Source organism: Procambarus clarkii, unplaced genomic scaffold (assembly GCF_040958095.1).
Source record: "Procambarus clarkii isolate CNS0578487 unplaced genomic scaffold, FALCON_Pclarkii_2.0 HiC_scaffold_98, whole genome shotgun sequence".
NCBI classification, from domain to species: Eukaryota; Metazoa; Arthropoda; class Malacostraca; order Decapoda; family Cambaridae; genus Procambarus; species Procambarus clarkii.
This window is the reverse complement of record NW_027189131.1, coordinates 2269583-2283687: the sequence shown is the minus strand read 5'-3', so window position 1 is coordinate 2283687 and position 14105 is coordinate 2269583.

Below are 14105 nucleotides of genomic sequence, written 5' to 3'. Positions count from 1 at the left end.
TACTAATAATTGTTGTTGTTGTGGTTGATTAACATATACATCTTCATTCCAATCTGAACTTGAAATTGTATTTAGAGATAAACCCAAAGTGGGTAATGTATTTCCTGCTCCTGAGGTAGATGGTGACACTGTTGGATTAAGGAATGTCAATGAATGTTCATGATATAAATTTGGAGGTGCATTGTAATAGGTATTTGAAAACTGTTGATCTTGTTGTTGTTGTTGTTGTTGATTAACATATGCATCTTCATTCAAACCTGAACTTAATATTGTATTTTCAGGAAACGACACCATTAGTTGTTGATAATCATTATTAATTGATTCACCTGCTTTACTACAATATTTATCAATTATATAATTCAGATCTGTTTCTTTTTCTTCTTCAATTTGTATGTTAGGTTGATGATAATTACACTTCAAATTGGCTGCTGGTAAATTGGTGGTTTCTGATATTAGTTGATAATTTGAGCTTGAAGTAGATGGCAAATAAATGTTGTTATTTTTTTCTCCTCCTCTTGTGGTGTTAGTTTCTGAGGGAAAGAGGGCATCAATGAAATCAGGAATTTGATCCAAAAAATCTTCTTCTCTATGTTGTTGCTGTTGTTGTTGTTGTTGCTGTTGTTGTTGTTGTTGCTGTTGTTGTTGTTGTTGTTGCTGTTGTTGTTGCTGTTGTTGTTGCTGTTGTTGTTGTTGCTGTTGTTGTTGTTGTTGCTGTTGTTGTTGCTGTTGTTGTTGTTGTTGTTGTTGCTGTTGTTGTTGCTGTTGTTGTTGAACATGATGAACTCCATTTTCCTGAGTTTTGTTTGCAATTCTTTTAAATGTTGTTATATTTTTCTTCACCTTATTTTCAAAAACTGATTCTTCATCATCAGATTCCAAAGCAGCAGGAGCAGCAACAGCAACAGCAGTGGCAACGATGGTGGTCAGGGTAGTGGTGGTGGTGGTGGTGGCACTAGTAGTGGTGGTGGCACTAGTGGTGGTGGTAGTAGTAGTAGTAGAAGTAGCAGATTTATCTAAATCTTTGTTTGTCAATGACCCTAATTCTTCCTTATTGCCTGTATCATGCTCATTATTATCTTCTTTACTGTTATCACTATCACCATCATCATCATCATTATTATTACTATTACTACTACTACTACTACTACTACCACTGCCACCACCACCACCACTACTACTACTACTACTACTACTACTACTACTACTACCACTGCCACCACCATCACTACTACTGTTACTGTTACTGTTACTGCTGCCTCTACTGCTGCCTCTACTGCTGCTGCTGCTGCTGCTGCTTCTTCTTATGCTGCTGCTGCCTATTCTTATGCTGCTGCTGTCTCTTCTGATGCTGATTCTTCTGCTGCTGCTGCTGCCTCTTATGATGCTGATGTCTTTTCTGTTGCCACTTCTACTTCTGCTGTTTCTTCTTTTTCTATCATCTTCATTATCCTTATCATCATGTAATAATAATGATGTAGTTGCTGATTCAGTAATGTTAGTTATAGTTTTAGTGACTGAGGGAAGAATATTTCCATTTCCTTCGTTTTTGAATAAATTCCTGATTTTTATACCTAAAAAGTAGTCTTCTAAAACTTCCCGTTTATCTTGATGTATAAAACCAGATGAAATTATTTTTTGTAGGATAATTCTAGATAATCTATTCTTATCTATATCACAATTCTTATACTGAAATTGGTTCTTAATTATGTAATGTAAACTTTCCAGTATTATTTTAAAAGATTCTGTCAAATTCATATTCTTTGCAGAACATTTGGGTTTCACTTCATTCTTATGTAAGTCGATTATCTTCAGTATATTATTTCTATACTTTTGAAGTGGGAATTTTACTTCACAGCAGTTACATTCCATAATTGGAATGATTTCATTCTTCAATCTAAACCCTTCATGTATGAAAGTTTGTTTATTTCTTGATATTTGAGTCTTTAAATTTTCATACTTAGTTTTAAATAAAAAGGCTGACTCTTCAAAAGATTTATCATCATCATCGATATCATCATCATCATCATCATCATCATCATGCTTATCCTTTTTTTTCATTGCCTTTATTATATATAATATTTCATTAATTTTATCTAATGTAGTTGTATATACTATAAATGGTGCTCTCTTACACTCATGATCTATTATTTTCTGGAATGATATAAATATGCCATTACATTTTATGCAAATGTACCAACCATTGTTATTATCCACGTAAGAAAATGTGGATAATTTTTCCAACTGATCATTAATTATCCATATTTTATATTTTTGTTTATCTTCCAATTCTGGATAGGATAGGGAGATAATTTTTTTTATTCTCTTATGGTATTCTTGAACATAAGTCAGTGTTCTTATACTAGAGTACAGATGAGTCCCCTTTAATATAAAATATTTAGGGAGACCATCATAGAGTTGTTCTTCTGATGTAAAGGTGGTTGGTGGCACACTGGGGAGTGGATCTCGACGATTCACGTTGTTCTTAATTGGAGCCATTGAAAACAATAAAGCAGAAGAATCCCACAGGCTGGAGAATCATGCATGTGTATACAACTGGCATTGAGACATCTTGTAGTTTTTAGGTTGTGCAGTGTTCTCACAGAGTAAATCCGAACCCTAAAACAAAGAAAAAAGTGTCACTTTTTATTTTATTCGTTTAACATAAAGATAAAATAATAGTATATTATGCTTGTTTAACTTTTTTTTTAAATATATAAACGATGTTTTTTTCATATGAATTAAGCCTAAACTTAAAAAATAAAGTATCTGAAATTAATAAATTTAAACAAATATATTTAGGTCTAGATAATAATAAAAAAGTTCAAGGGTTAGTTGTAAAAACCATGGAATATGGTTTTTTAACTAATTTAATGAAACATGAAAATATTGGCATTTGGCCACACAACCAGAAGAAAACTCTAATCACTAATTGGAAAGTTAGAGAGGTTAGAAACTTACTAAGAGCAATAGAATATTTAAATTTCATTAGAGGTCATAAAAAGATTAAGGAAGAGATAGTAGGAGATAAGGATATGTACACTTTATTAGGTTTAATTGATCTTGAAACTTGTGTTTTAAATTTACACAAAATATTAATGAGAGGATTGTTATCACCAGAAAAATGTGGTTATGTAAGTACCAATATACGCTGTACAAAGATTAGTAATAACACAAGTGTCAAGGGTTTGTATGTATATCCACATATCCATTCAATTCAGGATGGAGAAAATCGTATTTTGGCTATTTTGGACAATTACAATTCTACATTGACCCAAAAAATATTCACATTTTTAGGGCCAGAGGAAGAATTTGAATGGATTTTTAAATTAATTTCATGGTTTATCCTAGAAATGCTTACTCTCCATCCTTTTTCAGATGGAAATGGTCGTTTGACACGTCTTTTAGTCAATTATATATTGTCAACATTAATGCCATTTCCAACATCTATCATTGGGAATTTAGAATGGGCTATTATCCATGATCGAAAACTAAATACAAAAAAACAACGCCCACCTCTTAACATACTCAAATTAGTAATTGAAAGTGTCTTGTTCAATTGGCAAATGTATTTTTATCTGTTATCTGTGGTCAGAAAAAAATAATGAAACTTTATATTATATTCATATGTTTAATTCTTTCTTCAATAATATTAAATTACATTTATAAGAAAAATATGAGTAATAATCCAAAGATAGACTCGAATTTAATATTAATGTCACACCCTCCATATGAAAAGATTACAAGAAAGATGGATTGTACTATTAACAATATAGCATGCCAGAAAAATGAAGACTGTCAAACATTTTGCTCTTCTTCTTTAGGAGTTACTTGCATTAATAGTGTTTGTAATTATGACACTGATCATAAATGTTTAAATGGAGGATTTCCTATTAATTATGTTGGGGAAACTAATTTAATAACCACCATATGTGCTTGTATGGATAATGGACACTATATCGGTGAGCAATGTCAATACCAAAATTCCTTTCGACCAACGTCTCACAAAAGCTTCCCTATTAGCTAAAGACAGATGTATATTATTTTAAATAAAAAAAAAAAAAAAAGATTTTCCCATCTATAAGTATACTACAATTTCACTATGTTGCTCTTTAAAATGAATGATCGATATTATACTAATCCGCTTATTCAAAATTATGATCCGTTAAAACGAACTTATCAAGACTCACATATCAATCCCAATACTGGGACTTTTAATAAAATAACTCGTGATCTTCAAACTATAAGTTGTACTTCATCAAGAAAAAATAAGACGAGTTTATATGGTTTTGGATCACTAACAGATATGTGTGGGAAAAGAGAAATTGATTTGATTTTATTAACAAATGGAACAGTTCATCATTTATATCGTAGATTTTGGGAGACAAACACTATAAGTGGTTCCCATGTCATACGTCTACCTAGTTTAGATTATATACATTTTATCTTGGATGTTGATTTAAAAAAAATGTGTACTCTTGAATCATTTCGTTTATCGACAGCTGAGTACCTAGAATATCTAACACTTAAACAATCAGGGTCATCCTTACAATTAACAACATCCATTGTTAATGGACAGATCTATTATAATACAAATTATGTCATATATGAACTTGTTTCTCATATTGTTTATTATTTAGGTCTAGACTGGCTACCAATTTATATTTTAGGTAAATCACAAACGTTTACTCAAGGATTTCATCTTGAAATACCCCACCTAACTCTTTCCTATTATGATTTTGCCCTAATGTCCAATTCATGTAAAGAACTCTTACCTACCCTCGTAGATATTACTACTAATTATAGTATTTTTGGCTCTCAAAAAATTCAACTGCAAACACCTTTAAACGAAATGGACTGCACCTATTTACCATATGCTGTTTTCCACAAAAATAATATTTACGATATGTCAAACTCACCACCCTCATATATTTTATCAAGTATGGGTGAAGTTTTTGACTTATTTAATATCTGTAAATATCATGAACCTTCATCCATTAGAGGATTCCCAACTATTATCGGATTGGATGATGATACATATGCTCTGGATGTTTTTCAGAAAAATGTTCAAACATTTATGCAAAACAAAGAAAATATTGATGACGCCGAAAATTATGTTACTATATATGAAAATTATGATAATTCTAGGGAGAGAGATGAAGAAAAAATACCAGATATAACAGAAGAAGATTTTTTCATGTTTTCCAATGTTAACAATATTATCAATAAAATTATAGTGGGTTTATTTTTTGTTACACTTAGTAAGGAATATAAACTTTCTATATATAAATCTCTTCATTTTCAAGAGGAACAAGAAGAAGAGAATAACCAACTCTTAATTATACTTGAAAAATATCCAAATAGTTTTATACATATTAACGAAATTCCGCATTACCTGATTCTTCTTACAAATGACAATGACGCTGAGGCAAACTTTGACTACGATAAAATACAAATGACAGCAAATCGTATTGAAAAAGTGTTTACAGTTCAACCTTTAAGGCAAACATCTATTCGCGGAACAGTTGCCAGTAGCAATATCAGTCGAGATACCAATTCTTTCTTGAAACGAATTCAGCCATTTACCATTGAACATATAACCCGTTTATGTTTGCAGAGTAAACAACATCTTCACACTGTCTTGTATCTTTTAGCATTGTTATATGTTAAAAAGATCCGTCAAAAGTCCCTGGGAATGACATTTCCTGACTACAATTATTTTATAGCCAAAATAATTAGAGATTTAAATTTTAATCACTTAGATACTGGACCACTTTATGAAATCATCTATCTTCTTAACCGATATCAGGAACACCAGCAAGTAAAAGAAGAATTAGAAGATTGGATAATTTTGTGTCTTCTAAATCTTCTAATTGTTAGTGATGTGGTATCAATGAAAGAAGCTTTTGATCTAGTAGAAAAAATTGATTCTCAAAGATTGGATTTTGTCATGAATATAAATGTGGAAGAGTTTGACAGTGACACTTATCGGGTAGTACCATCAGCTAATAGTAATTCACGTCCTACTAAAATTCCTCGGATTATAATAGCTTTTTCTTTCCTACAGAATTTTGGTATAACGGAATATAACAATTTTTTAGCTATATATAAACCTATTATATGTGATAAGAATTCGCGCCAGATTAATGTTTGGGATAATACTACTAAGAAGTGGTCTGTAGCTAATAATCACATAAATTCTTCTTTACTAGCACCAGACCTAGCTTACATTGCACGTCAAATTATTTTAATTGATAGCATACTACAACAACAACAACAACCACCACAATTACTGGAAAATGAAATGTTTCTTTCACTTACCTTACCACCAACACCACTACAATCCAACAGCAACTTATTACCACCTCCTCCTCCGTTATCACCTTCTCCATCAATAACCTCATCAATTTCTTCATCGAATTCAAACTCAAACCTTCCTTCTCCTTCAGCCAAAGGTAGAGTCAAAAAAAAAACTACTGATTCTACAAATAATAATAATAATAATAATAATAATAATAATAATAATAATAATAATAATTACAAGAAACGAAGTCTTATTCAGAATAGTCTTCTAAATTCTATAAAGAGTTTTTATGCCAACATGAAAATCTTGGATATACCTCGATATTTTATTGCTTCTTCTCAATGTTATATCATCAGCGGCAGTAGCAGTAGTGAGATGAACCAAATTTTTTATATCCTACCACTTCCCCTGTACAAATCATCAAATAATACAAATTCTGATACAAGACCAACTATTTATGATTGGAGTGAAGTATTGAAACTATTAGATCACATACCAAAATGTACCTTTTTTATGCAGCAATGTAATCCAATATTAAAAGATATTCTACATTACGAAAGCGAAAAAAAGAAATATTATAAGAAGTTGACAGTTGAAGAGAAACATAAAATTCTCTTACTTAGTCGTGAACAATATCATATAAACTTTATAGATCGATTTTGGAATGATGGTATGAATAGATTAGCTCAACTTGTCAAATATTATGTGCTAAAACAAATGGTTACTTCTTTAGAATCACTAAACAGAGTTTCAGAAAATATTAATATAGAAAATAAATATCAAGATCTTCTTAATAGACTCATTGAAGAATGCCGTCATGGAATAAAAAATCGTAAAATTCCAATCAAAGAAAGTATTTACCATCTAGATGCTATTTTAAAAGAAAATCTAAAGGTAAATGGACGGTTTATACGAAAAGATGATGTTGGTGAACCAGTGAAACCTAATTGTAATTGTCAATTAGTTGATATTTTGTTAACACTAGCACAGATCTTTTGCTATGATGCAACTACTATGATTTATTTTTTTTCACTAATAGTAAAAGCATGCCATCGACAAAATGACAAGAAGATAACTTTGGGTATTGGAGATTCAAATTCAGGAAAAACTGCTTTATTAAATACTCTTACTCTAACTCTTGGTGATTTGACAGGTATTCTCTCAGTACATACAGCTCATAAGGGTCTCCAAGAACGGACCCATGATTTAGGAAGAGGTGGAAAAATGGTTAGAATGTGGTACATGGATGAACTGAGTACGACTAAAACCCTTAATTCTCTGTTTTTAAAGCAATTGAGCGGTCATGCTCCAATGTGGATTCGTCAAAACTATATGGATGGGGATACATATAATTTAGCAACACCTATTTTTTTGTTTGGCAACAATTGCCCAACTTTCAGCGAATATGACTCAGCCTTGATGCAACGACTTCGTTTCATTTCATTCCGTGCGCGGTTTGATTCTGAAGTGCCTACGTCATTTCAATATTCAATTTTTCCCCAATTTCATCTCATGACTGATGATCGAAAGAAAAAGCGTCTGACTGAAGGAATGATGGCACTCTTTATTCATGCTAACTGTCATGATAAACTCAATTCACCCTGGTTTGTATCAATGAACCAGACTGTTAACTTTCTCACACTCCCAATTAACATTATGGAGGCAACTGAGTTATATTCACCAGAACGTGGAATTGTAGCCCAAATAATGGAAGAGTGCCATCTGGTAGAGAAACCATATAGTGGGTTCATTACCCTACATCGTCTATCAGTTCTTTTGCGTAGTTTCCCCAAGGCCCTTAAAAATATTTCATTGGCAGATGCTCATCTTTTTTTTGAAAACGTATACCAGGTATCATGGCTACCAATAAACAGCAATCGTTTGGCAAATATTCCACAATCCCATTTACCAATTAATGAACCAACTATTAGTATCATAGAGGGAATTTGTGAACAAAATTGTGAAATAAATGATAGAAATCTTGCTAGATTAACTCAAAATTAAATTAAACAGGTATTAAAAAAAAAAAAAAAAATGATATATACTCTATATTTATATGTGTGTGTGAAATGAAAATATACTGAAAAACATATAATGTTTTCTTCACCTGGAAATAATAAATCGTCCCCTAAACCACAAATTGAAATAGAATCTCCAAAAAATGGAGAAAACAATAATAACAAACATAACAAATTAGAAAACCTTTTCAATGATTTTAAAAAACAAATAAAAACAGAAGATTTAATTTTTTTTAATTTGGATGATTCGACTTTATTAAATTTAGAAAGTGTATGTAAAATTATTAAAAAATAATTTTTTTTTATAAAATATATAAAAATAAATAGTATAAAATAAATGTCCAGTTCAACTAGGAGTCAATTAATTGTTTTTAATTTCCAAAATCGTAATGGAAAAGAAAAATATTTCCAAATAAGAATTTCAAAAACATATTCAACTGGAAATTTTAATAAAAAGTTTTTCCCACTGTTAACAGTAAAACAAGAAATACCACTAAGATTGTTAATTCATTACTATATTTCACTTAATATATTTACAGGAGAGGGATTAGGATCAGTAAAAAAAGGGGGAATTAATTATGGGTTAATTAGGAGATTCCAAAGAGCCAAAGTAAGAGAAGATAGAAACAGTCCAACAGAAGATGATGAAATTCATAGAAATGTCATACAAGATAATATTGAAGATGAAGTAGACGAGATCAGTGATCCTGGTCCATCTAATGGAAATAAATCTTCTTATGGTCTACTCCAGAAGGGTGGAATAAATGCCCCCTCTCATAGAAATCTCAATTCTTCTTCTCGTCCAAGGGGTATTCAAAACAATGGTACTTATATTTTCCCTCAATCGGAATCCAATAAAAATAACTTTATAGTTAGAAAAATATATCAAATCGCTGGATTGGGCTTTCCAGGATTCAAACTGAAATTTAATACTCGTTTCTTTGACATGAAAACTTTAAAACAATATTTGTCTAAATACATTGAACAAATACCTAAAAATGAAGGTTTTTCGTTAGAATATAAATACATAATATTATATATTAGAATGTTAACAAATTTATGGACATTTTTAATGGTAAAACAAGACCGGAAGGATCAAAAGTTAATTTATAAATATCTTATTAATGAAATTGGTAAGTTAAGAAAACATATTCAATTTAACAATAAAAAGTATATAGATAATAATAGCTTATACATGGTAAATTTTATTGAAAAAGCAAACATGTATAGTAGTGAATTATTTTACAAATTTGTTAGAAAATTGACGGACACTGTAATTTGTGATCATGATATCAAAGAGATCAATTCTAGAGATGCCACTAAATTACACTTCAAATTACTTACTGTGTTTGATTCACTAACTGCTGCTACACATCAACAGGCAGTAGTAGGTTTACAGAAATATATTTTGTACAGTGCATTAGACTATGATAATGCATCTTCCCAAAAAATGAATACTAATAATATTAAGTATAATTTCAGATATGCTAAGATCAATAGAGAGACTTGTGAAATTAATGACACTGATATCCATAGAAATATGGGTGATGATGATGATGAAGATTCTGATAATAATGTTGATGTTGATGGTAGTGGGGATACTCAAGGTCCCTTAGTAATTTTAAAATGTCGAAAAATTAGAAAGAAAGATAAATAAACTTTATTTATTATTTCCTCAAAGTTGAAGAGAATTAGTGACCCTTGCTCTTGAACCAGTACCAGTACCAGTGCCAGTGCCAGGGGCAGATGGGTGAGGGATGGATGACTGATGATGGGTAAAGAGTGATAATTGTATGTATGACCTGGGTAAGGTTTTCCGGTATTCCATGATAATTTAAGTTTTTTTTTTATTCCTAAAATGAATATATATTGTAACCTTACATACTATATATTAAGTAAACGGTTTATTCAAAACAATATTATTTCAAGACATGGCTATCAATACAGATCAGATAACAATTAAAATTTTAGATTTATCACCTGACATGATACAATTTAAAATAGAAAATATAAATTTAGCTCTAGTAAATGGATTGCGGCGGATTTTTATAGCTGAGACTCCTACTATAGCCATTGATTGGGTTCAAATTAAAAAAAATACAACTATATTAAGTGATGAGTTCATTATTCATCGTCTAGGTCTAATTCCAATACCTTCAGATGAATTCATTAATAAATTAAAGATTCCATGGAAATGTCAATGTATTAACTTTTGTACGAAATGTGCAGTAGAATTTATTTTGGATGTTAAATGTCGTGATGACAAACAATACCTCATAACAACATCTGATATAATACCATCTTTTCACAAAGAAATCCCAATTCCTTTGGTTAAACTTAATAATGGACAAGAATTATGCTTAAAAGCATATGCTATCAAGGGGATTGGCAAAAACCACGCCAAATGGAATCCGACAATTAATATAGATTTTGATTGCTGTAACAACACTTCTTCTTATTTTCTGGAAGATTGTAATAAACGAAAACAATTTTATTTCAATATTGAAAGTTCAGGTGCATTAAAGCCTGAAAATATTATGCTAATAGGCCTAGAAACTTTAAAAAACAAATTAACCTTCTTATTGGATAAATTTAAATGTTAATACTGTAAATAGAATACCAAACCGGTGTGTGTGTGTGTGTGTGTGTGTGTGTGTGTGGGTATGTGCCCCCCCAAAAAAAAAATGGAATAATAAATGATCAAATATTTATTTTGCTTTTAATTATTCAATAAATGCATTAAGACAGAAATTATTGAGCAAGAAATTGATTAGAAAAATTTAGTTTTTATTAAATCATATTTCGTTTTAACCTGATTAGAGTCGTTTAATTCTATATCTTCATTTAATGTATAAGATGAGAAGTTATTATAAATCCAAATGAAAAGTGCTAAACTTATCAAAAAAATAGGAATTATAATAATAAAAATAAGAACAGTCGAATTGATATTGATTGTTTCTTGTGTGTCATTTGGTATAGTTGAGTTGGTGGTTTCTTCTTTGGGAGTTTCTTCTGTTATTTCTAAAGTTGACTGGCTTTCTTCGGTTGTTGGTGGGGTGGTTGCCTTAATAATTATTATTTCTTCGGTTGAGACAACTGTATATGTTTTCGTCGCTGTATCATTTTCCCATGGTGGTGGTGTTGTGGCCATGGCCGGTCTTTCTGGTGATGTTGTTGCCTGGCTTTCTTGAGAGGTAGATGCTGTCGTCTCCTCATGGGTGTCGTTGGTTGTTGTGGTTATGGTTGTTGGTGTTGTTGTTGTTGTTGTCGAGGGAGGAGTAGTTCCTGTTTCCTCGTAGTCCTGGTTTTCTTGAGAGGTAGATGGTGTCATCTCCTCATGGGTGTCGTTGGTTGTTGTGGTTATGGTTGTTGTTGTTGTTGTTGTTGTCCAGGGAGGAGTAGTTCCTGTTTCCTCGTAGTCCTGGTTTTCTTGAGAAGTAGATGCTGTCGTCTCCTCATGGGTGTCGTTGGTTGTTGTGGTTAGGGTTGTTGTTGTTGTTGTTGTTGTTGTCGAGGGAGGAGTAGTTCCTGTTTCCTCGTAGTCCTGGTTTTCTTGAGAAGTAGATGCTGTCGTCTCCTCATGGGTGTCGTTGGTTGTTGTGGTTATGGTTGTTATTGTTGTTGTTGTTGTCGAGGGAGGAGTAGTTCCTGTTTCCTCGTAGTCCTGGTTTTCTTGAGAGGTAGATGCTGTCGTCTCCTCATGGGTGTCGTTGGTTGTTGTGGTTTGGGTTGTTGTTGTTGTTGTTGTTGTTGTCGAGGGAGGAGTAGTTCCTGTTTCCTCGTAGTCCTGGTTTTCTTGAGAAGTAGATGCTGTCGTCTCCTCATGGGTGTCGTTGGTTGTTGTGGTTATGGTTGTTATTGTTGTTGTTGTTGTCGAGGGAGGAGTAGTTCCTGTTTCCTCGTAGTCCTGGTTTTCTTGAGAGGTAGATGCTGTCTTCTCCTCATGGGTGTCGTTGGTTGTTGTGGTTATGGTTGTTGTTGTTGTCGAGGGAGGAGTAGTTCCTGTTGCCTCGTAGTCCTGGTTTTCTTGAGAGGTAGATGCTGTCGTCTCTTCATGGGTGTCGTTGGTTGTTGTGGTTATGGTTGTTGTTGTTGTTGGTATTGAGGGAGGAGTAATTCCTGTTGCCTCGTAGTCCTGGTTTTCTTGAGAGGTAGATGCTGTCGTCTCTTCATGGGTGTCGTTGGTTGTTGTGGTTATGGTTGTTGTTGTTGTTGGTATTGAGGGAGGAGTAGTTCCTGTTGCCTCGTAGTCCTGGTTTTCTTGAGAGGTAGATGCTGTCGTCTCTTCATGGGTGTCGTTGGTTGTTGTCGAGGGAGGAGTAGTTCCTGTTTCCTCGTAGTCCTGGTTTTCTTGAGAGGTAGATGCTGTCGTCTCCTCATGGGTGTCGTTGGTTGTTGTCGAGGGAGGAGTAGTTCCTGTTTCCTCGTAGTCCTGGTTTTCTTGAGAGGTAGATGCTGTCGTCTCCTCATGGGTGTCGTTGGTTGTTGTCGAGGGAGGAGTAGTTCCTGTTTCCTCGTAGTCCTGGTTTTCTTGAGAGGTAGATGCTGTCGTCTCCTCATGGGTGTCGTTGGTTGTTGTCGAGGGAGGAGTAGTTCCTGTTTCCTCGTAGTCCTGGTTTTCTTGAGAGGTAGATGCTGTCGTCTCTTCAAGGGTGTCGTTGGTTGTTGTGGTTATGGTTGTTGTTGTTGTTGGTATTGAGGGAGGAGTAATTCCTGTTGCCTCGTAGTCCTGGTTTTCTTGAGAGGTAGATGCTGTCGTCTCTTCATGGGTGTCGTTGGTTGTTGTGGTTATGGTTGTTGTTGTTGTTGGTATTGAGGGAGGAGTAGTTCCTGTTGCCTCGTAGTCCTGGTTTTCTTGAGAGGTAGATGCTGTCGTCTCTTCATGGGTGTCGTTGGTTGTTGTCGAGGGAGGAGTAGTTCCTGTTTCCTCGTAGTCCTGGTTTTCTTGAGAGGAATATGCTGTCGTCTCCTCATGGGTGTCGTTGGTTGTTGTCGAGGGAGGAGTAGTTCCTGTTTCCTCGTAGTCCTGGTTTTCTTGAGAGGTAGATGCTGTCGTCTCCTCATGGGTGTCGTTGGTTGTTGTCGAGGGAGGAGTAGTTCCTGTTTCCTCGTAGTCCTGGTTTTCTTGAGAGGTAGATGCTGTCGTCTCCTCATGGGTGTCGTTGGTTGTTGTCGAGGGAGGAGTAGTTCCTGTTTCCTCGTAGTCCTGGTTTTCTTGAGAGGTAGATGCTGTCGTCTCTTCAAGGGTGTCGTTGGTTGTTGTGGTTATGGTTGTTGTTGTTGTTGTGGGCACGCCGCGCCGCTCGAGAACACGCCCACGCAGCCTAGCGTCTACCGAAGGGACTGAGATACGCCGGTCCGAGCTCGGTTCAGAACAGTTGGCCGGACAGAGCGGACGTCCCCAACCTTCACCTCGCCCAGTCTCCTGGCTTTCTTGAGAGGTAGATGCTGTCGTCTCTTCATGGGTGTCGTTGGTTGTTGTGGTTATGGTTGTTGTTGTTGTCGAGGGAGGAGTAGTTCCTGTTTCCTCGTAGTCTTGGTTTTCTTGAGAGGTAGATGCTGTCGTCTCTTCATGGGTGTTGTTGGTTGTTGTGGTTATGGTTGTTATTGTTGTTGTCGAGGGAGGAGTAGTTCCTGTTTCCTCGTAGTCCTGGTTTTCTTGAGAGGTAGATGCTGTCGTCTCTTCATGGGTGTCGTTGGTTGTTGTGGTTATGGTTGTTGTTGTTGTTGTCGAGGGAGGAGTAGTTCCTGTTTCCTCGTAGTCCTGGTTTTCTTGAGAGGTAGAT